Source organism: Staurois parvus, unplaced genomic scaffold (assembly GCF_062004578.1).
Source record: "Staurois parvus isolate SC_StPar_1 unplaced genomic scaffold, SC_StPar_1.0 ptg000225l, whole genome shotgun sequence".
NCBI classification, from domain to species: domain Eukaryota; kingdom Metazoa; phylum Chordata; class Amphibia; order Anura; family Ranidae; genus Staurois; species Staurois parvus.
Genome location: NW_028318021.1, coordinates 2,222,501 through 2,249,304, shown reverse-complemented (window position 1 = coordinate 2,249,304; position 26,804 = coordinate 2,222,501). Strand labels below are relative to the sequence as shown.

Here is a 26,804-nt window from a genome sequence, read left to right as displayed (position 1 = left end):
TGTACAGTGTTGCACAGATGAGTAATTGTCAGTCAAACTATCACAGAACTTAAAAATGGTCTGGTAATGAAGGGGTATTATAAGCTGGTACTCAAGTGGTTAAATGAGTTCACATACAATATATGTGCTTAAAATGTGTTTTTTAGCTGTTTGTCTAGATTTCAATTTTATAGCAAATCATTACTGCCCCTGGGACTATCCATGTGCCTAAAGGCCCCTCCTGGTCTTCCTGCTCTACTGACAAATTGGCAGTTCCTGCTAATTATATTTAAAAACAACCCACTTTCTTCATCATTCCTGAATCCCACTGCTTATCTGTTTTACCCATTGCTCAGTTATTCATTCCATAACACTGCCTGCCCAGACCCAAGTAGGACTAAATAAAGCAGGCCATTAGCCTTCCAGGAAGGAAAGATTTCACCTAGAACCCAATTTTGTAGTATATAATTGTTTTGCCAACCTTAAGAAAATAACAAAAACGAACAATAACATCACCATCTTGACTTCATAAACAACGCAAAACAGCAATTAATCTTAAGGGCTGATTCACACAAGATGCAGTCTGCATCTAAATCTGCATCAAAAATGCAGTCACGCTATTTTTCCACTGGCTCTAGTTCACACCATTGCAGTCAGTTCCAGTGCAGTCAACAACAATAAAACCTGCTGCATTTTTTTCTGCATGGAACACATCTGGAATGCAGTGAATGCATGTAAACGCACCAGAATGAATGTAAACGCACCAAGAACACACACTGTCCTGAGATAAAAAAAGATATAAAAAATGCTCTGAAAGCACTGAAAACTCGTAAAAAATGCATACAAAATTAGTGAAAAACACTGAAATGCAGAAATTAAGAGCACAGAAAAAATATGTAAAATCAAGCATTAATATATATCTGGGTGTTTTTAGGACAAACAAGACTTTCATTTGATAATGTTGTCTTGAAAAAATTATTTTAATTTCTGCAAACGTAACAGAACAATAAAAAGTAATTTTATTCCACTTTGATCAGTTTTAGTTTAAAAATAATTTTTGCTGTAAATAAAAATATACATTTTATTCTATAATTTGTCTTGTTTAACAATATACTACACAATTATAAAATAATGATTCTGGTAGAAAGCATTGTAAAGTTATTTAGAAATAAATTATAGGCTTTGGCCTCATGCACACTGCTGCTGTAAACTCACATTTTTGGGAGTTTAGGCATTTTTTTCCTGCCCTTGAACTCCCGTTATCCTTTGTATCCATGCAAACATGAATGTTTTTAGCAGTAGCAGGGGAGTTTAGAGGATGTTTTCTGATTGCCCTCAAATCACATTCCGGAGAGGCAATTTTGACCACAAGAAACGCTGAATGCTGTTAAACTCGCCTAAACATTAGGTGTGTCTAGCACTGCAGAGTTTATTTCAATGGCCAAGATAAATTAAATGCTGGCCAATGAAATAAATAAACGCCCAAAGTCCAAACTCTGCTATACTCTGCTAAACTCCGTTAAAGTAGCCTAAACTGTTTTTAAAAAATACAGCTTAGGTGAGTTTATAACGCTGATTTTCTCCTGTCACGAGAAACAATGTTTACAAGAAACCAGTGTGCATGAGGCCTAAATTGTTCGCTTGGGCCACGCTGGCCCACATGAACTAATGCATTTACCAGGAAATGTGCCTGCTATCCACATCAGCTACATACAGTATACAGGTGTACCATCCCACTCCCAAAATTGAGTCAGGCTCAGCCATTCACTGGAAGCCTTGTATTTTATGAATTATAACAAGACTTCCTCTGCTGAGGCCACAGGTGGTAGTATTTTTGCTGCTACGTGAGCACCTAGCCAAGCTCTCCATTGACAACAAAATGGGGAGCAGATAAAGCTAAACACTTGCATGCATTTGAGTTGCCTTGCGCCTTGGTGAGGCAAAAATAATGCTGCCTGTAGAGTTTGGCAGATTTTGACGTTTGACAACCACCTCCAATGATCTCCTAGATTGTAAACTCAAAAGAGCAGGGCCCTCGAACCCCTTGTGTATTGTTTTGTTACTGTATTGTCTCATGTTCTGCCCCCCACTTTAATGTACAGTGCTGAGCAAACCTTTCTGGCACTATATAAATAATGTATAATAATAATAATTGTAGTGCACCTTTAAATGCACTGTAGCTGCACCATAAACTCACCTATATCTTTTATGCCATGTTTAAGATGCAGTTGAAAAATGCAAAGAAAAAAAAAAACATAACACAGAGGGTGTCTGAGTAATGTTGTTTGATGTGACTTGAACACGTGTGCAGTGCATCTCTGATGTGTATTAGGCACGTTAGTGCGTTTTGAAGGCAGTGCTACAACTCAATACCTGTGTCAACTTAGCCTTATGGTCAGAATTAAAAATAATTACAAATGATCAAGAAAATATTAGTTATGGGGAGAAGGGAAAGAAGGAGTTAATTAGTACCGATTAGGGTAAACTAATGATTATTAAGGGGTTAAATAGAAGCAGATCCAGGATGCAGCAGAGCGATTCTGGTTGGTCAGCTCCAGCACAAAACATTGCTCTGATCCGTTCTGCACAGAAAAGAGGATTTCATTTGTGCCCCCCTAGGTCATTAATAGTATACCACTGATCCATGAAACGGGTGAAGGTTACTGTAATGGGGACATTTGATGAAAGGGGCAATCTGATGGGCGTAATTGATGCAAAGGGGCACTCTGATGGGGGCACACTCTGATGGGTGGCACCTGAAGTGAGCAGTCACTCTGATGGGGGCACCTGAAGTGAGGCAGCACTCTGGTGGGGACATCTGAAAATGTGAACTAACCATTTAACTGATATCATATACAGATTGAAGCTCATCCCTTTGGTCTACAGATGAATTAAAAGTAATACTTTGTATCTCTCTATCTCATGTCTAAATGGTGTTTATAAACTGACTGGATGTGTTTCTAAATTCACAAATTATAAACTGCTATTAATATCTGTAATACAAAAAGAAATTGTGACTTGATCCAGTTGTCAGATTGCCTTTGAGGATCTGGAAGGAATTTTTTTCCCCTTTGCTATAAATTAGACCACACTTTAGAAGGCTTTTTTTTTTTCCTTTGGATCAACTTCCATTTAACAATTTCTTTTTTTGGCTGGACTCACTGGGCACGTGTCTTTTTTCTGTTTACAATGCAGTGAGGCATGCTGAACGATCCTTAGGGCCCCTACTAAATCTACAGTATAATTCCCCATAAGCTACACTAATAAATGGAAGTGTCTTAATAGTTGCCATGACAACAACAAATGCGTGCGCTGGGCCTTATTTAAAATACACCTCCTGTGGTGTAATAATGGCTCACATTTATGAAGATCCATAATCATTTTACCTAAATTTTGCTCTGCAGAGTCACCATATTCCTAAAGGAAATCTTTCCTAGCAAAAGATTGATGGGAAAATATTGCACATTTCCCATACTGAAGTCATCAAATCTAATTTAAAAATCTTGCAATCCATTACATACTGAATTCATAAATTCCTCATTCAACAAACCTGTATTAAAGGGAAATTACATTTTATCTTCCAGCAATATAGAATTACCAGAACGGCCATACTGTGATAAATAAGTTAAAGCGGTATTAAACCAAAAAACAAAAATGTAATATATTGCAGCTTACCAATTCTTAGGTATGGTTGCTGCATTAGGTTTCTTTTTTTAAGGCTTTTTCCCTTTGTTTTCACCTGGTGATCTGGCCAGTAACACACCTCCTGTATTAGTGTGTAGGGGTAATGAATAAGGGCTGTCTTTAGCGTGAAAAGCATTTACCTCCCATCCCCCACTGTATTTCCACTGTCTGTATTGGTTTTATCTTGGTTCAATAAAGTGGATTGATTGGAGTGCAGCCAATCGGACTTCCTTTGTTCTCATCCTGTATTAGAGCGCTTTTACTCTGGATAAGGGAGCACAGGGGCACCTTTACACAGCAGCATTGTCAGTCCAGGGGAGGGGAGTGTTAGGTGGACTAGCAGATTTATACACTAACAAATTGAAGCCAAACTCCAGCTAATACTTTATCATCAGTCACAGCAGTTTTTTTTCCTTTTGGGATAAAGGTTTTACATAAATACATCCTGATCACTGTAAACACCCCTGTCAGTGGTAAATGGTTTGCCTCTTCTCTGTAACTGATACATTCTGCTGGAGAGCTTGTTTTTTTAAAAAACAGCAGACCTATTGGCTGGATCACCACATGAAAATAGAACAAAGAAAGCCTAAAAAAGAAAATGATTGCCACCATCACATCTAAGAATTGGTAAGCTGCAATATAATAAACGTTTGCTTTTTTTAATACCACTTTAAGCTAAATAGGTTATGAAGAAGCTATACTGAAGTATAAAACAGATTATACACATTAGACACTTATGATTTATATTTTCTGCAGTGATGATCCTAGCCTGGACTACTCTGCGTCACATGACCAAGCTGTATGGGATGCTGCAATGCTTTAAAAGTCACCCTCCAGCCAACATATTGATCTAATAATCATCTTTGAGACATTACATCTTTTTCAATCTGAGAATAAATACAAAAGCAGAGGGAGACTACTTTTTTTCCAGTGATGGCAGGTTTCATAATGGTGACCAAGCCTGTGTGATATGTGTTGAAACAGCCACTTGCAGTCTCCATGTGATAGGGTACAATTGGCCATACATGGCTGATTGAAAAAAAAACTGAAAGCAGTATTACACCCAAAAGCAAACATTCATTATATTGCAGCTTACCAAATCTTAGATGTGATGACTACATTTGTTTTCGTATTTTGGCTTTCTTTCTTCTTTTTTATCTCTTAATTCAGTCAGCAACTGTATTTCAGATGTTCAATGTGTCCAGCAGAATGTATCAGCTTACAAGAATGATCCATTTACCACTGGCAGGCATGATTATAATGATCAGCTTTTATTCATGTAAAACCTTTATCCCAAAAGGCAATAAACTGTTGTAATTCAGGGGTCTCCAAACTATCTAAGAAAAAGGAAAGTTTTCTTTCCTTCAGGCTTTAGGGGGCCAGACTGTGGCTAGTGGGAGCTGAAAACCCCCCTGCATTAGTGCCCCATCATTGGTTTTAATGGAAGGAATAGTGCCCCATTGTTGCTATTAATGAGAAGAATCGTACCCCATTGATGGTGTCAGTAGGGGCAATGGCAATGGAGCTCCAATATTGGTGTCAATTGATGGAATAGTGCCCAAGGCCAGACAAAGGCAAGCAAAGGGCCACATCCGGCCCCCGGGCCACAGTTTGGAGAACACTTGTAAATGATTATAAAGTGTGAACTGGAGTTTGGTTTCAATGTGTTATTTTCAAATCTGCTAATACATTTAACACTTCCATATATCCAGATTGACAATGCTGCTGTCTGCTGTATCCTGTGCTCATTCCTCCAGAGTTGTGTCTCAATAATACCAAAGGTGCGTTACAGGCCAAATCACCAGGTGAAAACAGAGAGAAAAAAGCCAAATAAAGAAAACTGATGCAGCCACCACATCTAGTGACTATAAGCTGTAATATATTACATTTTTGGTTTAGGGTTTAATACCACTTGTGCCAATTTCACCATGCACACATTCAAAGTAGATGGTAAAATCCTCCTGTATCAGGAGTAGGAGTAATACTGTGTCATAGTATCCTAACAGCAGGACTCCCCCGCCATCAGAATACACTGATCAGCAACACATTGATACAAACAAGCCCATTTATGAAAAGTCAGTCAATAGATCAACTTCTTGTGAATTGGAATGGCCATATATGGATCGAAATCTGGCCCGTTCAGCATGAATTGATATTTGTATGGCCAGCTTAACTACTCAAAAGCACTACATAGAGATCAAATTAACATTTTCAGAAGAGAGTCAGTATTGGCAGCCATATTTCTTTCAGAACAGGGCCTCCTAAAGGTGACCATGCCCGCTTTGATTTTATTACCCAATCAAGGTGCGATTCAATCAACTGAATAACTAAAACTCCTCTTCCAATTGATTTAAACTTATTTAGACCAGATTTAATTAAAGTTGATCTGTTAAGGCACAAAAGTATTGTGTGTTTTGCATCAATTGACAACACAGAGATACTTTGTTCATAAATATGATTGTAATTTGATTGCTGGGACTATAGAATTGGAAAACAGAGCTGATATCAATAATTTATAACTGTAAGCTACAATTGTGGCTTTCAAATTTTGAAAGAAATAAACGTTCCACGTTCCTGTGAGGGTTATATTGATTGAATAAGTTGTCACCTTCAGGTCCATTATTCCTATTGGGCATAGCTCCCTACTGTCCCTGGTTTCAAGGCACTGTCCCTCATTGGGGAAAAAAAGTCCCTCTGTACCTCTTTCCTCCTCGTTTGTCCCTCATTTTGGTCTGATCTATATAGTTGTACATAAAATGCACTATTTATCTACCAAAACGTGTTATACAGTGCTAAACCGTTCACCCAAATCCTAATTAACTGCAACTGTAAATTCCAAATGCCAATATAAAGGAATAGTAGTGGTAAAAAAAAGCATTTGTGGTCTTAACTAACAATCTTTTCAATAATTCTCCTTATAGAGGGGGAGGGCACGACAAGTATGGTGTCAGTAGGGGCAATGGAGCTCCAACAGTGTCATTTGGTGGAATAGTGCCCCAGGGCCAGACAAAGGAAAGCAAAGGCCATATACTTTTGCTAAAAGGTGTCCTTCATTCCCATCTCGGAAAGTTGGGAGGTATGCTATTGGGAGAGATCAACCTGAAAAGAAATTGATCATTGATCAAATTTGTGTATGGCTACCATAAGTTGTAATAAAGCCCAACTGAACTTTCAGTTTAAATCAGCTGAAAGTTCAGTTTCAAAATCATACAATTTGTTCTCTTTAGAAAGTAGCCACAGCCTGAGTGCAAACGCTTATCTCCGGTCAGCATGCTGCAGAGAAGGACCTGTTATCTGTTTGTGGAAGCAGTGGTCCCCCTGCAGAGGTCCAATGCATCCCCTGCTGAGTCAGAGCTAGCACTCTGCAGTCAGTAGGTAGAATGAGCTTTGCAGGTTGCAGAGCTATTGCTCTGACCTAGCAGATGTAATGTTGGACCTCTGCAAAGAGACCACTGCTTCATCACAGACGGTGTGTGCCTTTCTCTGCAGCATGCAGGCAGGGAAAAGGCTTTTCTATTCAGGCTGTGGCTGCCTCATAGAGAAAACCAATTGTATGACTTTGCACCCCTTTTGTATTGCTGCACCTGGAATTTATTTTGCTGATGTAAACTAAAAGTTCATTTGGGCTTTAATAAAAGATGAATTCTAATTGACTGAAATGCCTGTTTCAGTAGATTTTCATGTTCAAGCAGTTAACAAGACAAGCCTGTCAGTCCACGTAGTGAATTGACTGTGTGAATCAACTGATGAGTCAGTGAAACTTTTCTACAGAACATCATTGATCGCACATTAAATCACAATGTCTTTATAAAGAGTGTCCCTCTAATTAGAGCGATGCGCAGACTGTGTCCATGCAGCTGTCATTCCGTAAAGTCTGACTGAAAGCAAAGAATGTAAGTGACACAAGCCGCATTGTAGGAGTAGAGCAGCATTGCTGTGATCATTGCCACCACCCCTCCCCCTCCTGTCCTGCAGCGCTCTGCTCTTCAGCCATCTGCAGCACCATGGAGAGCTCCTGAACACAGTCTGCAGCTGCGCACTGCGGCCTGGCACACTAACCGGCTCTGCTAGCCTGCTCTCATTGAAATGCAGAACTCTGCTGCAGGCTGCCATAAACAGCATCATCACTGTAATAAGATGGCCCAACAATAATAATCAGTGCAATGGAAAATATACACATAAATTACAAAATGCATCAAAAGATGCTGCAGGTGCCTTTCCTATCCTGCAATGTCCGGAAGCTGCCAAAGAATCTGTGTTTAAAGGGAAAGAACTGTACATTTGCATTGAGTTTATATAACAATTTTAACATATTTTACATGTTTGATCTGATATACGTTGTTGTGGTAATAAATGTAGAGACTTGTAGGTTATCCACTGGTGACGGTGGGTGATACTGGTGACAGCCACTACAATTCATCCCTGCTGTGACAGTGCGAGGCCCTACCACAGTGCAAGAAGGTGGAAATGACACATGATTCTTATTAAGGGCCCTTTCACACGGTGGACCCAATCGGCCCCTGATCAGCTTACCCATTGTTCTCTATGGGGAGGTGGATGTGAACGGACATGTGTCCATTTACACCTACCTGCATCCGTTCCAATCCGCTAAAAACAGATGGATGGGATGCCAAAAGTAAACGAACAGGTGGAGAGGAGGTCTGTGGAAAGTGTCTGTGTCCGTTCCTCACAAGTGGAGTGGACACGGACCTGTCAACCGTCTGGTCAGCAGGGATCAGTGGGCAGATTCCTCCCCAAGCTGGCGGATCTACTCGGAAGAATCCACCCATGTGAAAGGGCCTTAAGGCTTACTGAGAAGTTCCAGACGATTAATTCTGAGAAAACTGTGTTTTAAGCTCTCTCTGGGTTTTGTAACCCAGATCAGGGCCTGGCGCTTGAAGGCTTCAAAGTGTCTTGGGAAGGACGAGGCCTTCAATCCTATGTCCAGGTTTTGCTGGTGACCTGCAGTCTGTGTGAGTACAGAGGTCTACAGGGCCATTGTAAGCCAAGCCTGAGCATAGCTCAGGGCTTCCATTTTGGAGACAGAGTCCTGTCAGAAGAGATCTGTGTGTTCCTGCCAAGAGACTGCACCCAATGTTGGGTGGATTTCCTGGGAAAGTCAGAATAGCTGCGGAGACTGAGAAAGCTGAGGTGGCTAGTGAGTCCAGTGGGCTGGAGGGAGCCCATAAATCTCTGGAAGAAAGAGCTAGGAGAACTCTATCTAGACGCCATGATTGAACCCATGCAAGAAGGTGCTGCAACAAGAGGCTTGGTGTGCCAAGAAAGCCAGGAAGTTGGCTGAAGCAACTTGACAAGAGCAGCAGTGCTGCTGAAGAGAGCTAGGTGGCTTGACATTTTTGATTGATGTTTTTCATTATGAAGCTAAACCCCCTCCATAGGCAACTTTGTGTTCATTTTCATTATGCAAAAATCAGTAGGCTGCCACACTAAGCATAATACCGTGTATCACACTGCTTATAGTATCTCAACCGGAGAATATATATAAAGTATATTCATATATGTATGTATGTATATGTGTGTGTATATATATATATTATGCAGAGGGTAAAATAAGTATTGAACATGTCACCATTTTTCTCAGTAAATATATTTCTAAAGGCGCTATAGACATGAAATTTTCACCAGATGTCAGTAGTAACAACCCATGCAATCCATACATACAAAGAAACCAAAACAAATACGTTCAGAAATTAAGTTATGTGCTCACTGGGTCATTCAGAAGTTTAGAAATCCTTCTGTAACTGATGCCTTCAATATGTCTTGCAACAATAAGGTTGTGAAGGTCTTGAGAGAGCTCTTTGCTTTTACTCATCATGAGATGTTTCTTGTGTGACACCTTTGTAGTGAAACACCTTTTTATAGGCCATCACCTGAGACTGAACCAGCTGATATTAATTTGCACTGATAAGGATCAGGGTTGCTATACAGTTACTGTTAGATTTCAGCTGGTGTCTTGGCTTTCCATGCCTTTTTTGCACCTCCCTTTCTTCGTGTGTTCAATACTTTTTCCCAGTGTCAATCCATTTTATTATACATAACTTAATTTCTGAACGTATTTGTTTTGGTTTCTTTGTATGTGTGGATTGCACATGTTATTATCGACATGTGGTGAAAATGTCATGTCAATAACGCCTTTAGAAATATATTTAAAGATAAAAATGGTGATGTGTTCAATACTTATTTTACTGTCTGTATATATTAGATTTCCAGGCCTTAGATTTTTTGCTGCATTATTTTTTATTTTTCTGTTTTTGTTTTTTTTTTTATTGCTGTATTTTGACTTGGTGATCCTGCCAGTAAAATACTTCCTGTCCTAGGGTGACAACGCTAACTCACTTTCTTGATTCAGAAGCATTGTTATCAACCTAGACTTCACCCTGATTTGGGCTACAAATGCCACCCCCTCATCTCCATAACATAGGGGGCAAATGGTCTGTAGTTCACATAAGATAATTGTGAAGACTGATAACATTGTTTGATATTTCAAGTCTGTGCACAGGATGTTTCAAGGGCACTTGATATCTGGTAAGATCAATGGACATTTTTCTTTAGTTGCAGAAAATGTTCTTAACCTGAAAAAAAAGAAAACTAACGCAGTCATCACATCTAAGGAGAATGATAAGGACATATGAACAATAACATTTTTAGGAGCAGTAGAGCATCTGGTGTGCAACCTCCATTTTCTGCAACTCAAGAATAATTTTCAGGAAACAAAGTGATCCCACCACTTCAAACTACTAACACTCCCTCATCTCCTAGAGATCTGGTTCCTCTTCTCAGTCTCGTAGAGATCTGGTCCCTCTTCTCAGTCTCGTAGAGATCTGGTCCCTCTTCTCAGTCTCCTAGAGATCTGGTCCCTCTTCTCAGTCTCCTAGAGATCTGATCTCTTTTCTTAGTCTCCTAGAGATCTGGTCCCTCTTCTCAGTTCCCTAGAGATCTGATCCCTTTTCTTAGTCTCCTAGAGATCTGGTCTCTCTTTTCGGTCTCCTAGAGATCTGATCCCTTTTCTCAGTCTCCTAGAGATCTGATCCCTTTTCTTAGTCTCCTAGAGATCTGGTCCCTCTTCTCAGTCTCCTAGAGATCTGGTCCCTCATTAACCAAGATCCTATCTGCACTCTAAACACATCCAAGAAAAGCGAGCAGCCACACAGCAATGATGTGCAAAGTGGCAGCAGTTGCTTTGAACTGAAATTCAATCCACTAACCTAGGGTATGTTTTAATCCCACTAACTACCAATCTATGGGCATTTTATACTTCAATTGTCCTGCGATGTATGAGCCAACTTCAAATGTAGGGGTATTTTTTACTGCCACTGACCTTTACTACTGTCTTGCCCCCAAGTGGTCTGATTGACCGTATTTTTTGTGGACACTAGATAGAATTAACAAATGTACAAAGGCTTAGCAAGGCACAACCACTGTGGACCTTCTAAACAAGGTTTTAAAAAAATTATGTCAGTCTGATAAGATTACCCACATAAACCCATTCCCACCACCACCTCCCGGCCCTTTAAGAGGTTCTAAATGTCGGGAGACGGAGGTAGGCATTCCAATTATGTGGCCGCTGTGATTGGCTCAGTGGTCACTTCACAATTATGTCCCACTTTGTGTTGGTCTATCACATAAATTCCCAATAAAATACATTTATGTTTTTGGTTGTAACATGACAAAATGTGGAAAATTCCAAGGAGTATGAATAATTTTCAAGGCACTGTATCTATCACATTGACATACTAGCAGAATCTTCTGAGCAGAATCCAGCATGCAAGGTTAGATATTCTGTAGCAATCATTTCAGTACAGAATATAAGTACTCATCTTTTAAGCCATCTTCCCTCTACACCTCCTTTCATCTCCTTGGGGGCATCACAGAGTTGAGACCACTTCCCCCACTAAGTCCACTGCATTAAGCTTTTATCACCAAGTCACAGGACCCACAGGTAAGGGTCAGAGGATGTCAAGGTGCTTCCTTTAGTGTACCATTCTTTTTCTAATGTCCCTTCTATAGCTCTGCCCAGCTATGACCACTCCCAGATGGCACTCATTCCCAGGCTTCACCATTACTCACATAAGGAGACTCTGTCCGTGCCTCCAAGACCTTTAGCACCCTACTGCAGGACCTGCAGAAGAAGGTCAGGGGAGACAAGGCAACTACAGCTATTCCTCCCATGTTCTGTACCACCTCGCCTGAGACCTCAGCCCTGCAAAGGACCCTTTAGATCAGCACTGCAGGAGACTACATCTACCTGCCAACAAGATACTATTGCTAACCTGTCCTACTGGACATGTTAGTTTCCTGACTGTCATACCTGAATACCTACAGTCAACTGACCTGAAACAAATGTACAGAACTTTTTTATTTACTCTGACTCTTTTGATCTGCATACTGTATTAATCAGACTGACGCTGTGTTTGGGCTTGTTCAAACTTGACTACATTTCTAACTCTTAACAAACCCTCTTATGGCGTTAGTATGGGCATTAGACAGGCGTTAATGAGCTTTGGTTTCGGTGTTAGACTGGCATTTTACAAGCAATAAAAATGCTCCCCAAATGCCCTATGGACGGTTTTGACGCATTCTATAGGCAATTTACAAGCGTTAAAACCGCACCACAAGCGCCTATAATAAACTGTAATGTTATTAACATGCTCCATACACACTGCAAGCAAAAATATCACCAGCACACCGAGAATCACCAATATGGGTCCAAAAGTTTTAATGAACGATCACATAGTTACAGCAATGCAACGTTTCGGAGGCTCGCAGGACCCCTTCATCTTGTCACATGTCTGATGAAGGGGTCTTGCGAGACTCCGAAACCTTGCCTTGCTGTAACTATGTGATCGTTCATTAAAACTTTTGGACCCATATTGGTGATCCTCAGTGTGCTGGTGACATTCTCCCTTGCTGATTCTTTTCTGTTCCAGCCGATAGTCATTGCAGCACCAACTTATACACACAGCCATTTTTAATACAGGAAAGTGTGCGTTTGGATTGGTCACTTCCATCCACACTGCACACACCACACAAATGCCTACCATAGACTTAAATGGGAAGTGTTGACAGGCTTCAAACTCCTCCAGACTTGACATGAGGCTTCAATTTTTAAGCGACGTGATGCTAACACTTCATGTTTTTATCATGTGAACAGCACTGTGTGCTGTCCATAGTATCATTTGCATAGATGTTTGAGATGCTTTCAATGCCAGTGTGATCTAGGCCTTAGAGTTTTGGTGTGCAAAAGATTTTGAGTTGCTGGAGTTGTTCTTCTTCACCATCTATGGTCAGTTTGTGGCACTGAAACACTATCATGTTGTAGCCTGCACACCTGACCCTCATTAAGCACCTTTGAAAGGAGCTCAGTACTTTACTCTGTGGCTGATCAACAGGTTCAGTCAGTATCTGCAAGACTGTACATGCTTTTATTCCGCTTTCTGGATATTCAACCTTGGCCCAAATTTAGAATTTTGTCTGCAGCCTCTCTTCCAATTTGGTTACCTACTAACTGACTGCCTATACCTTGCCCCTTACAAGGAACACCCTGGGGCATTATTATTATTATATTATTATTATTATTATTATTATTATTATTAAACAGTATTTATATAGCGCCGAAGGGTATGCTCAGTGCTGTATAGTAGCAAGGGGGACAGAACATGAGACAAGACAGTAACAATACAATACATGAGGGGTTCGAGGGCCCTGCTCTTTCGAGTTTACAATCTAGGAGGGTGGGGAAGGTAATACAAGAGGAAATGGCTGTGGGGGATGGAGTGGTGGGAGGAGTGGAGGAGGTCAGGTGTTAGGTGAGGTTGAGGTAGGCTTCCCTGAAGAGGGGGGTTTTCAGGGTGCGCCTGAAGGTGAGGAGGGTAGGTGACAGTCTGATGGATTGGGGTATGGAGTTCCAGAGGATGGGGGAAGTCCTAGAGAGGTTCTGCAATCGGGCGTGGGAGGAGGAGACCAGGGAGCTAGAGAGTAGGAGGTCCTGTGAGGAGCGGAGGGTACGGGTAGGGTAGTATTTGGGTATCAGGTCAGTTATGTAGTTTGGGGCAGCGTTGTGAATGGCTTTGTAGGTCAGAGTTAGCAGTTTGAACTTGATGCGTTGGGCAATCGGGAGCCAATGAAGGGATTGGCAGAGGGGGGAGGCAGATGTAGAGTGGTTGGTGAGGTGGATGAGTCTAGCCGCTGAGTTTAGGATTGACTGGAGTGGGGATATCGTTTGTTTGGATAGGCCAGTGAGAAGGGAATTGCAATAGTCCAGGCGTGAGATGATGAGGGAGTGTACGAGTTGTTTGGTGGTGTCTGGGGTGAGGAATGTACATATCTTGGAGATGTTGCGGAGGTGGAGCCTGCAAGAACTAGATAGCAGTTGGATGTGGGGTAGGAAGGAGAGGTGGGAGTCCAGAGTGACACCCAGGACTTTGGCGTGTGGGGTGGGAGAGATGGTGGCATTGTAGTAGTATTAGCATCATGACACTAGTGGCTCTGGTAAAGACCTGATGCTCCAGGATTTCGTTTCAGCCTGGGTTCACATATATGCGGTGCAGTATATTGCATGTGATTCGCACAGGAACCACACCGCATTCCTGCACAAATCACATGCGATTTGTGTATGGTGTGATTGGAGCCATACATTTTGTATGACTCTAATCACACCGCACCAGCACCAAAAAGATGCAGGACCCTTTTTTGGGTCCGCACTAGAATCGGATCGCATGGGTATTCACACCTATGTGATCTGATTCTGCACATTGCACTGCATTTTGCAGAAAGCTTTCGGGGTGTTGTTAACTTAACATACACACCCGCAGCGGTTTGCATGAATGGGGTGTGATTCTGATGCAGTGCAAAATTCGCACAGAAAATGCTGTGAATTCCGCACCGCATTAGTGTGAACCAGGGCTTATGGGGATTCCATATGTGACACATGTTCTGGGTCAGCAATTCAAAAAGTAGTGAAGCCAGCGGTCCTAAATAACAAGGCAGCCAGTGATTGAAGAAAGGAGGTCAACAAAGGCAGTCTGGTTATTTCTCGACCAACAGCTTTAATATAACAGGTTATGTATGTGGTGCTTTACAATGTTCCTTCACTTTTATAGTAACTACTTATTCCCCTTACAACCCTCCTCCCCTGAGATTTCATACCTTATTTTGAATATCATCAGCTGTTACTGTGTAGCCTGCCTACGGAGACGGCAGTCCCCACTCCCAAATTTGTGCTTTCTCCATTGAACTGCTATTATCAGCCCTGTGCATGCTCCTGGCTCTCAGCAGGAGGTATTGCAGATAATTGAACACCCGCTCTGGCGGCTTGGGCAGGGTGGGCAGATAAAAGCCAATAATTTTGAAAATAAGGTATGAAATCTTAGCAGGGGGGATAGATGCTGTCCTTGAGGCTGTGGGAGGATTGTGAGGAGTTAATATAAACGTGAAGTTGTACTTTAAATTCTGTTTTCAGAAGCTAAATGAATGTTTACACCTCACTAAATGAATGTTTACACCTCACTGCACTGACTTGGTCATTTTTTTGGTAACACATTTTCTTAATATCCACAGCATGTGCTTGGAAGGTGACCTGAGAAAATGAAGGTGCTGTTGCTGTCATACTCCAACCAATACTACTTGCCTTGCTTTATTTTTATAATGACAGGTCTTTTTTAAAGGGAGTCTATCACTTTACACACAGGTTCTCTTTTTAAAGCCACCACTGATATCCGATTTTCTCCATTTGACTGACATTGTACTTCCAAGTATGGTAGCGCATGTGATCTTCTCCCCTACTTAAAGAATGTAATGCTCACACCTAAGCACCTAACTGGCAGGCGCAAACATTGTCACATGGTGGAGGGAAGAATGGGGACGGTGCCTCTCCAATGTGCTTGAACCCAATTATACTCATCTTGCCTTCACACCCTCATCACTCCTTCCTCTGTTGAAGCCTGTGCTTCTGATTATGGTGGAGCACATGATTTGCTGTGACAGTGCTTAAATCAATAGCCAATCACTACGCCCAAGCATTGTCACATGACTGCGGAAGTGACACCATTGCTCTCCCAGGCCTTTGGCAATGCTGACTTCTGTGTTGGCTCTGATAAATAAGGAAGCATCATGAAAGCACAGGAAGGTGATTATAAGTAGGTTGGGGGTGGCCCTGTGCATAGGCCAGGTGACAGTGACCCTTTAAGGTGCCATTGAACATATGGGAACAGCCCAGGAATATTATGGTGGGACTGGGGACTGTGCAACATCTGCAGACACCTACCAAAGAACCATTTCAAGGGGGCAGATTGTATTTTCACTGTCTTTTTTTATTTTATTCCTAAAATGAGTTTGGCTTCACCTCGCAAGCATGAAAAATGATCTGCAACAATGTTGAACGTTATGTTCTTTTGCAGCAGGTAATGTCTGCCATTTGTACCTGACAGCAAAAGGGCGAAAAATACTGTAACAAATACCACCATACAGGTAACGTTTATATTCTGTATATCTAATAAAGTACAGCTCCAGTCAAATTATGGTTTAGATTTAGAGAGAATACAGAATAGTTGAGCCTCTGCACCTTTGGGAGATTTTCCCACACGTCCTGTGGTATCATTAGTGCAGGAAGCAAGGGAATACCTCAACAAGTGGTACACAGACAGTGAAAAAATACTTCTTATGACAGACTAAGAAAGAATTAGAACCTGTTTACTACTGCCTGTGTCCTGGTCTGGAACATTTCTCTGACTTCCTGTTGTGTCACCAGGGCAGGAAATGACAGTACATCTCCCAAATGGGTAGACAAACCTAAATGAAAACCTGACAGAGGTTCTAACTCTTTTATACTCAAAACTAAGAGCATGGTTTAGGCTGATATTAAGCATCAAGTTGTAAATGCATCCAAAATTGTGATTTCAATTTGGTGGATTCAAGAATTCTGCATCTTCAAAAAAGCCATTGTAAAAATCTTTTCTCTTGGGGTTGTGGGTCTACACAACTGCCATGGTTGTTATAAGGGTGCCCATCTCTCCCTGCAAGATTTAGAAGATTATTAAGACGAATGCAACAAATTGAGTGCGAACACATAAAAGTGAATGAGAACTCCTTCAATATCAAAGTGAACAGAAACAAAAGTAGGAACTAAAAAAAGAGAGATCTTAGGCAACAGAATCCAGTGGCTGAGTGAAACCCATGGGCTTCACCTATAAACCTCTTTCATATAGGTGTTCCATCAGTCTGTGTCTGAGCCGTGATAAGACCAAAAACAGACTACAATTTATTGCTATGAGCGGCCAGATCTAAGTGGTTGTGCATCCGTATGCAGCCAGATCCTTTCAGTTATGTCAGACCAAACGTAATAAGTTTGCACCCAGATGTTGGCAGATAGAGGGAGAAGTAGGTCCTTTTACATCTGGCTTTCCAAAGGGATTACACACATATGACATCTGCTTCCATTACAATCAGACTCAGGAGAGGATCATATAATGAATGTGGTGCCAGAACCCAGCCCTTCTCACCAACTTGTGACAAAGAACCGGCCAATCTCACACCATGCTGTCACTTACATAACAATGCTGCTCTCACTGCACCCTGCATAAAGATTTTCCAGTTTGCGGGACCACAATCTAGGTACAAGCAACCTGAGAGTGATTGTCACTGGGTTAGGGTAATCAAACAATTAACCCTTTAAACTGCCACCACCGCCTTTTTACAGAGAAGAAGGAAATGCACAATCTTAGCAATAATAACGTCTGTAACACACACTATCACCACAGACAGGTATGTACAGAGATTTATACTACAGTAGCACTCGTCAAGAGACAGGGATTCTTTTAGTTTGCATTAAAATCCTTAAAGACAATTGCAACACTTTTCAAAATAGGGTTTAATAGTAAAAAAAGGTCAAAATGGTGCAAATAAAATATTTACAGAAAAAGGGTGTTACAAAGAAATAAAAAGAACAAGCAACAGCAAGACAAAGAGGTGAAACAGGTAAATATTTGCAAAGTCCTCGGTTTTAGCAGAGTCCAATCAATCCAATCAAGGAAAAGCGGTACAGTGGCTCTCTCAAGTCCAGTTAGGTGTTCCTTGGTTTGATGTTAAAACGAGAGCTGTCAAGATGTCCTGGCATTCCCCTTTTGCGTGGTATCAAAGGGGTGTTGACTGAGACCATCTGACCAATTAGCAGTTGAGGAGTGGCCATGGGGGTGTCACTGTATTTATGACTGTATCATGGCCCTCCCTTACACACAGTTTCATACTAATATTAATATCTTCCAATATGTACAGATTGCATTCTATAAACTGGTAGATTATTGTTCAGCATTATATTTTGTGTCCAAGGATAACAAACACAGAGTATATCGGATGGGCCTGTTACCCAAGAGGTGGGAGACTGCTGTATGTGCTAGTTTAGTCATGTGTGACCTCGATTAGCTTGGTATGATATTCCCCATTAAAATATATACTTAATATTAATGTGTCTTGGTCCTGTTTGATTTTATGAATTGTGTGTGGATTTTTTTTTAAGTTTTTAAATTTAACCCTAAAAGGGGAAGTTCCGCTTTAAGGACTGGTCCCCCCCTTCCTGTTAAGGATTGGCACCTTTGAGGAGCGGGGGTGCGGATACCCAAAATTGATAGGTACCCGCTCCCACTTCAGCTGTGATCGCCTAGGCGATCATAAGCAGAATTTGTAATCCCCCCCCCCTCCCTGTACCCATTCAGAAAGCGCAGCTCTTTGACAGCTTGTGGCTTTACAGCCAGGTGCCCACACTGAAGATGTCAGTGCCGAGAATACAGGGCTACCGGTGAAACGGGCTGCGGGGGGGGGGACACAGCAGGATTGAGGGACAGGTAAGTGTCCATTTTTTAAAAGTTAGTAGCTACAGTTTTTGTAGCTGTTGACTTTTATTTTTTTTTATTTTCACTGGAGCTCCACTTTAAGTTGTGAATTGGGCAGAGGTCTCGGAGACATTTTATGGTACACTATGTGTTCCTAGTGCTTTAATTGCCTTACAAACTATGGGTGACAGAACTGAAGGATTTTGTCATCGCTTTACAATAGGTCAGAGGGAAGTATTAATCTGTAGATTTTTTTTATGGTCAGCAGAAATTAACAGACATCCTGCCAGAACTCAGCTATTTACTGGTCTGGCAAAGGCCTGTGTGCTGGTGTCTGCTGTCCCTAAGTTGAGATAATAGGCTATTTTGAAGTGTGTTAAAAGTTAAGGCTATGTATTCCATTAATTGAACAAGGAGAGAGGGGGTAAGATCCCTGGGCTTTGCCTCTTCTCATGACAAAAAGTGGCTGGGACCTGAAAAAAATGAATGTCGCATACAGAATTCATGTACCTAATGCGCACAACCATTACAGATCGGTCTATGATTCCCCCGCTGAGATGGAATGAAGACATCTGAAAGGGGCTGCAAGTAAAATATCAGTGTTGGCTGGAATTACCCTTTAAATCAGACAGGTGATGAAAGGAACCCTTCTGACATCACCCTAGCTCCCACATGTACAGCCCACAGTGATTTATATCTGAACATATAACCCACATAAACCTATTACTTCTACATAAACAGCCGACAGTAGTTAAAGTAGAACTAAAGTCAAAAAGTGAACATTTGCAAGGTTATGGGAAGCATCTAAAAATGTTAATTCTGCCTAAGCAGTACCCTGAAAATTGTAGAATTTAATGTGAAAAATAGCAGAGAATTTCCTTGTATGTGAGTGTGCCTAGACATTCTAACCCCATAGCTGTATCTCTGCAGTGTGAGATCTAAGGCACTACTGCCTCTGCCAGCGAGTTTTAGGAGATTTTCATGAGGTCACTACTGTCCTTCTTAATGCTCTCCTTGCTGGAGGCTCTGACATGAGGAAGCAAAGCCCTGTTTCTCCCAAGATGACTGCCTCCACAGAAAAAGCGAAACATGGCATGTTAAGTCAGCAAAGTCAACTACAGGAAAACCACAGATAGTATTGGTGACTAGTTCTTTGCCCTCTTCCTATCTAGTTGTGGCCACAGTTTCCAGAGATCAGTTAAACGCTTTAAATACATTAAACTGAAGACAATAGGAAAGATGTATACAGGTTTCTGGTGTTATGACCCACACTTTCACTGCTCCTTTGACATTCAGTTCTGTACAATATAATGTACCTTTCACACATCGCAGTCTTCCTATACACCACTACAATGTCAACGCTAGGCTGCCATTGTGCAGGGACAACTTTTCTTTGCAAATGAGAAAAAGTGGAAGATATTTTTCTGGCGATCTGCTATATTAAGTCCTGCCAACTCTGCTAAACTCAGAGTCTTCTTACAGCAACATCGTAACAGTTGCCAGCTCAACCTGGCTAAGACAGATATAAGGAGCAAGCTCACATTCTTCCAGGTGTACCACAGCACACTTTTGCACATTTTAATGTACACCTAAACAACCCTTGCATATTGAACGTGCCAATTCATTTCTAAAAGGACCCCAACAACACCCATACATGCATTTAACCAAAGTACTGTGTTCATTGCACTACAACGTCTATGCTGCCTTGCAGTGTGTTGGAAGAAAAATGTTTCAGTTCAGTGGGCATGAAACCATGGTGCACAAGAAATGAATAAGTCCATGTCACTGTGAAAAAAATGTGTGAGCACGAATGCAAATGTGTGACTAGGGGATTAGAATTGACTTTTTTGTATATGTTATCATTAGAAAACTGTTAATACTTCAGCCTCACTGGTAACTTCACACAGCTCTATTGTAATGTACAGCACTTCTGAACCTTACTGTTGTACTACAAAGCACATGCCAGTATAGTAAAAGTAAAGGCCAAACAATAATTCTGAATTTTTAGTGCAGTAGTTTGAACATTTACAATTAGCTGGCACTGGTGTACTTGCATGCAAAAAAAAATCTGGCTAGTTCTATAAGGACCTGCAATCACAACCATAAGTCCTTACCCCTATCCTAACCCTGAGCCCAAGTCCAATCCTAACCATCTGCCATAGCCATAATTACATAAATCACAGTTTACCAGTCATTACATGTTACTGCATTCGTTTTTAATTTTTTTACTTCCTTTCTTTTCACTTGGTTACTTGTAAATAATGTACTTCCTGTTCTAGAGTGCAACACTCACTGACTGTAATGTACCTATGGACAGTTGGGATTTTTTTTTGCTCTGTGTGTCCTTTTGGGTAGAGTTACCTTCTCAAAGACATAACAAAAAGTAAGAAGAAATCTCTCTAAAGTTACTGAAATTTCACTTAGGAACTCTGCCAATAGGCTTTGGGATGTGTTGATGGCATTGGTTTGACATCAGTTTGAGAAGCTTCTGAGATTATTCAGAAATCATTGACAAATGCATTTGACCGGCAGTTGTTCTCCTATTGACTTGCAAAATGGACCTGCTACAATCATCCCCATAGACTTGACTTGAACTAAAGGCTGTCAACACAGGCCCTGAATATTATTTTTCTAGATGTTCAAGAGGAAACTAAACTAATTTAATTGTGACCCCTCCCCCCCCCAAGCTGTATTTCAAGCCAAATCATTTATTTATTTATTTTTAACAAGAACAAAATCTTGGAATCACAGACCCTAAGACACCAGGGTCATTGAAATATTTCCTGTTCCAGTGCTAATTCAACATTTTGGATTTTCTATGGCTTTCTGACTTAGTGACAAGGGCCCATAGAACAAGCAGAGGTGCTAAGTTTTACCTAATCAAAAAAGCTTAAAAAAAAAGTTGGCTTCAGATACACTTTTGGTAATTACTTCATGAGAAAAAAACAGACGCATACCTATGGCCCCATTCACGATGGATGACTCGATGCCTTACTTTTCAAAAGCTACCAATTCTTTAGGCCAGTGTTTTTTCAGTCAAGGCACCCTTTAAAAATTATGGACAGTCCTGAGGCACCCTTTAAAAGTATGGACAGTCTTGAGGCACCCCATTCTAAAATAGGGTGCCTCAAGACTGTCCATAATTTTAAAAGGGCACTCCATTCTAAAATGTGAAAAACTGTTCTAATAGTTTTAATAATGCAGCAACATCCACACATGTAAGACACCCATCATTAGAGGTGATTTATTACCTAAAAGGCAGACTTATCCACCTGCTGGCTTGTATACAAGTTTTGGATAATTTTTAGACATTTTACCAAGGCACCCCTGAAGAAACTTCAAGGCACCCCAGGGTGCCTGGGCACCCTGGTTGAGAAAGGCTGCTTTAGGCAGTTTGGGGAATTTTGGCCCCATAGACCTCAATGGGAGAGCCTGTAAATGCTCAAACTGAGCATTTAGGAGTGTTTTTTCAGGTGTATTTCAGGTATTTTTAGTCTGTAAGAACTGGTCTCCTCCTCCTAATGCTTTCCATTGGCTACAACAAAAATGTCTGAAGCTTGAATACACATGTAAAATGCTTGACTTTTGCTTCTAAAGCTCTTGTATATGTGTACAGATCTTCACCATGAAGTCAAAAGTTTCTCTATTCCACCCCTTCTCGGCTCCACTACATTAAAATCGGCATTCTGTTACCCCCATTATTACTGAAAAAGGGTTTGGTTTCACCTCCTATACATGTCATTCACCTAGGTGACATGTACTGTGCTTGCTGTGCCTCCCAGGATATGCACATCACATATATCAGGAGACCTTAGTTTTTCACTCACAAAGGAAGAGGTGCCCAGCGGCGTGCCATTAGGAGGCCCACCGGCTGAACACAGAAGAGCTTAAAGACTCCTGACTACTTCACATGCAAACATGGCGGTATGGGATCTGAGTGGCAGCTGCTGAGAAGAGGACCTTGGCAGGACAACTCTGGATCTGTTGGGTGGATGAGTATGTGAACTGTGGAGAACAGGGGTCAAAAAAAAAATTAGTGAGGGACGAAGGTAGAGATCAGAAAAGACACTCAATTAAAATTTCCTGGAAATCTCTGTGCTCAGGTATGAATCCATCCAAAGTGATATTTATGTATGTGAATCAAATATGCTCTATTTACAGTTTTTTATTGTCTTTTTTTAAATTTTTTACAGATTTTGCTGCCATTAATAATTGCGCAGAACAATACTTGTTACATATGTATAAATGTATTGATATATAGCTAATCTTGTATCCAGGTTGTTTATGTAGGTTTTTTCTGTATATATAGCTGTGAACTGTTATGTTTTAATGAGAAAATTAGCAGAGGTAAACTAGCAGACACAGTTATATTATCTCGTGCCAGTAAATTGTTTGCCAGGGTACACATATCACTTCCGACATCCACTGACAGTAAATTGCTGTAATAAATATAAATGTGCACAATTTCTCATTAACTAAATGCATTACACAAAACTGCAGTGCCTCCACCCCTATAACTAATGAAAGGCAGGTATTAGTCAGTCCAACAATAGCTGATATCTAGCATGCAGGCTGGTGTCCATTCTGTGGCGGTGGTAGGGATCAGCACCTTGTAACAATGCAAGGAACTGTTTAATTTATTTTTACATTTTATTGAAATTAGTGATGTTTCTATCTACCCTAGCGGCACTGCATTGTAGTGAATGGCGCAGACATCAGGTGAGCTCCGGGGCACTTTGAAAAAAATGAACCATGTCTGCATTTTTCCACATTGCACAGCACATCTCACCAGTGCTTTGGTGTGAAAAGGACACATAGAAAATGACCGTTCATGGAAAAAAAAATAGCAACTATAAAAACAAAATAATATAGTATATACAATTACTAGACAAGCCATATTGTAATTTAATGTTATTAAAAATTACCTTTTCATTCTGCAGCCACTAAAATTTCCTACAAAATGCAATGCAATATGGCAACCTGAAGGCGTTGTGTATTTCACTGTGTGGAACCCCCCAGTGGAAATGTCATTTCCTGCTTGTGTGATTGGCTCACTGATTTTCCCAGACGTCTGCACTAAGATACAAGTCAAATTTTAGGTACCCCCTGCAATAGAAATTTCAGTTTTGGTGATATATTGCCCAAGGATTAAATACTTCTAAAGGGATGCAGAAACTGCAACTATTCTAATTAGAACACTAAAGATGCACCAGGTGATTATAATGAACTAGATCATTCTACTCAGATTCAGGTAGGCTCTCACTATTCACAGAGAAAAATATTCATTTTTTTTTCTCTACGGGTAGTGTTCACAGCTGTCAACAAAGGTGGAGGGGTGGTGTATTTTTACACCCAAGGCCCCCTTTAGAGCTAGTTCACATTAGATGCAGTCCAATGTGCTTTTTTTCTGCATCAAAAATACATGCACCATGTATTTCAATGGCTCTAGTTCACACCAGTGTAGTCAGTTCCATTCAGTTTCTGGTGTAGAAAAAAAGTAGAACATGCTGCATTTTTTCTGCACAGAACGGTATTGGAACATAGCAAACTGCATCAAAACTGCGTCGGAACGGAGTGTGGTGTGAACTGAGAGCAAAAACATATCTGGAATGCATCCGGAGTGTATTTTTGTGGTGTGAACTGGCCCTTAAAGCAGAACTTCACACTTTCAATCAACATTGACTTTATTTTTATGCTGCTAGCATTAGTAAATAGATAAGAAAGTACATCATATTTACTTATTAAACTTTTTTTTTACATTTCAGTTATTTCCTGGTTTCCAGGCCTGGAAAATACATATCAAGAGTCTTTAATAGGGCAGGGAGGGGTTTTCTCAGCTAAACAAACCCTCCTGTCTGCATGCCTGAGCTAAGGGCAGATCGATTCCAGGAAGTAAATGCTACATGAATTATCTGCCCTTACTCAAGATGGTAATGGCCAGAACTGCCAGTGGATGTTTTTCACAGTGATTTCTCAACAAAATAAAACATGGAGATATGGATGGTTGAGTTTGCTGTGAATAGTAAAAATGAATTTAATACCATTTTTGGTTTGTGACACTCAGATGCAGTGTAGTTCTGCATTAATGGAGTGTTACAAAAGCAAAAATGCAGTGTAGCACAGAGACCTGCAGAGCGGTGCAGAAGCATGCAATCATGTTGAAATTTTCCGCCCTGCTCTGCCCCGCAGCTGACAGCGAAGTGTGAACAGGGAGCACAGAAAGCCAATGACATGTACAGCTATTTCTTCAAAGCAGAAGAAATGTAGGAATCTGCTACAAAGTTTGTTAAAATTGTTGCAATTTTCATAGATCACTTAGAGAGATTGTTTTTTTCTCAACAAAAATCGAATTACACTTTAAGTAAATCAGACCCTTAGCACCTGAGGATGGAGTCGTTTTTACTTTATACCCATGACTGCATACTTCTCATACAATCTTTACAAATAGTTCATATCACAGGTGTGGTTCTTTGGTTACATCAGAATACAAAGGCCGTCTATTTATTTAACCCAGACATTACACAGCACATTATAGATCTAATCACTTTGGTCTGTGACCCCGAAAGAGGCTTACAATCTAATGTTCCCATCAGGGGCGGACTGACAACTCATGGGGCCCCCGGGCAATAGGGGATCATGGGGCCCCTGTGTCCTTGCCCAAACTCAAAAAAGCCTATGAAAAAGGTACCAGGGGCATCTCATGGGGCCCCCTACTGACCCTGGGCCCTCGGGCAGTGCCCGAGTTTCCAAATGGTCAGTCTGCCCCTGGTTCCCATCACACATAATCACAAACACAATCACACACTCACTTACACACTCAAGGGCCAATCTTTGGTCAGATGCCAATTTGACATGAACAACAATTCATTAGGAGCTCCATATGACACACCTGGCATAACACCTGATGAGGGCACTACACAGGATTATAAGACAAACACTGAATAAAGCTGAACTCCAGGCAGATTTAAGCAGGCCATACATGGGTTGAATTCCGAACTATTTTTCGATCGGAAATCAAAAACATTGTTTGTTCTGTAATCTGATGGTGCCACCAATGATTTTAAAAATTGGTAATTTTTCAAAAATTTTCCAGCATGCCTGATGAACGAAATGGGGAGGAACCACGAAAATCGCTTTTGCCCCACTAACAGAGCGAAAATCGGCTGATTATTCTTAGGTCCGATTTTTGAATTAAAAAGTTTTGAAAATTGACCCATGTATGGCCAGCCTTAAAAGGAAAAAATGAATGAATGCAGCTCTGTAGTCATAAATACATCTCTATAAGTAATTTTTTTTAAAATGCAAGCTTAAATGTAACCTGTTATCAGCTTTTTGCAATCTCTATACAGCAGAGCTCAGACCGGGGAATGAAGAAGCAACACAATGAGCCAATCAGGTGCGTTGCAGTGCAAGGAGCATGCTGATATTAGGAGAGAGCAGAGTGAAAGAGATATGAGCTCATCAGTTTGCTGCTTCTCCTTTTACTGTTCACTAACACAGTAGGGATGGGGAGGAAACCAGCAAGTAAAATTGAAACTTTAGCAGAGAAAGATCAGGTCCTCTGCTTGGCAGGACTGTGCTGAGTTGCAGGACTGTGAAAATCTTAAGCCAAATTCCAGGGAAAGTAAAAATCCTCCCTTGCAGTGCAGCTGAAATGCAGTAGAGCTCTGAAGAAACGGCGCAGGTATGCCATTCCTATGAGCACATGCGCTAGTGACATCATTGGCTGCAGGAACACTGAATATCTCCTAACATGGTGCATGTTTAGGAGATATTACTTGTACCTACAGGTAAGCTTTATTAGGAACCCACCTGTAGGTACAAGTGTCCAGTGGCAGTTTACTTCCAATTTACCCACTACACATTTACTATACTATCACTGAGTGATTTTTTTTTTTCACTAAACAGCTAGAAAATAGTAACCATTGCGTGGACTTAAAGGCTGCTCAAATAAATAAAATAAATTTAATAAAATAAAAAAAATATATATATATATATATATACATAATATTGCTGTGTGTGTATGTATTTATATATGTATATATATATATATATATATTATTTATATATATATATATATATATATATATATATATAACATATATATATATATATATATATATATATATGTGTATATATGTATTTTATACAGATTTTGCACAGAAGGTAGAAAGCAGACCTGAATCACACGTAGTGCTGTAAAGATGGTCTCCCAATCTTTTGTGCCACCATAACATTGATCATAATAAAAACCTTATTGTACCTTCCTCCTGTTGCAAGTTCCCTGATGAGTACAAT

General features: G+C 40.7%; 1 protein-coding gene across 2 annotated transcripts in view; it reads right to left on the bottom strand.

Moving 5' to 3' along the window:
• Positions 1–26,804, bottom strand: part of PRMT8 (protein arginine methyltransferase 8) — a 225,389-nt gene that overhangs the window by 196,744 nt on the left and 1,841 nt on the right. The gene's annotated exons all lie outside the window — the stretch shown is intronic.